The following is a 1,187-nucleotide window of genomic DNA, read 5'->3' as shown; positions in this document are numbered from 1 at the left end:
GGACTTTAATAGTGGCAACTATTTATTTACAGCTCGTACAAAATAGATACATTCTTGAAAGTTGTACTGATCTTCACAGTATTGTGTATAACCCATTGCCAGCGATGTGGAATTCGTAGGATACTCTTAGCAGTGTTGACAGTTCGAGCGGCGCGGTCTACTGCCCGACGAATTTGTAGCAGTTCTGAAACGAATCCCGTGAAGTTTTTCCTGCAGATTAGAAATCGAGTTGAACTCACGAGGGCCTAATTCAGGGGAGTGCAGTAGGTGGTATAGCACTTAGCAATCCCATCAATCAAACAAATCAGTAACAGCTTGCGCTGTACGTGCTTGAACATTGTCATGCAAAATGATGGCCAGGTCCTGCAGGAAGTGTCATTTTATAGTGAGGCATGATTCAGAACTCTGGGGAGCAAAATGAAGAAAAGGTCACGTAAGAGCAGTGCAGTATGCATGAGACAGGACTTTCGGAAACAGTGGCCCTTTTCCAGTGCAGAATGTAATGTACTTCTGTGTTCAGCAGCATGTTTTAAAATACACTGCCTGACAAAAAAAAGTGAAGCACCTAGAAGACATTGAAGGAAATCGGTGTAACTTCGTACACATAAACACTACTGGGAATATATAAATGATCACAGCTGCTGTTCGGAGTACGTTAGTGTGATTAGTGTTTACTACTGTTACCAGTCGTAGTAAGGTATGTACGTGACGTGAACAAAGAAAAAAAAAACGGCTCTCAGCACTATGGGACTTAACATCAATGGTCATCAGTCCCCGAGAACTTAGAACTACTTAAACCTAACTAACCTAAGGACATCACACAACACCCAGTCTTGACGTGAACAGCATCAGATGGTGAGTGATCGCTGCGGAGAGTAGTGCTATCAAAGAGGCCTCACTGTAGATCTTATTTCAACAGCTAGTAAAATCAAGCAGTATCGAGATTTTTAGGGTGCTGTTACAGGGGGCAGTTGAAGGCAAGCATACTTGTCGTCAAGGGCTGGGGGTTGGGAAAGCGGCAGATGACTTATGATGGAGTTGAAACATGTGACAGAGAGCAAAATGTGTACGTGTTTACGTGTTTATGCGTGCGTGTGTGTGTGTGTGTGTGTGTGTGTGTGTGTGTGTATACTCTCCTCGCCTGCCCCTCTCCTCGTCTGCCAAGTAGCCTTTGCATGTAGGCAACC

The sequence above is a fragment of the Schistocerca serialis genome, chromosome 5, assembly GCF_023864345.2.
Source record: "Schistocerca serialis cubense isolate TAMUIC-IGC-003099 chromosome 5, iqSchSeri2.2, whole genome shotgun sequence".
Lineage (NCBI taxonomy): Eukaryota > Metazoa > Arthropoda > Insecta > Orthoptera > Acrididae > Schistocerca > Schistocerca serialis.
Note: the sequence above shows the minus strand (reverse complement) of the source record.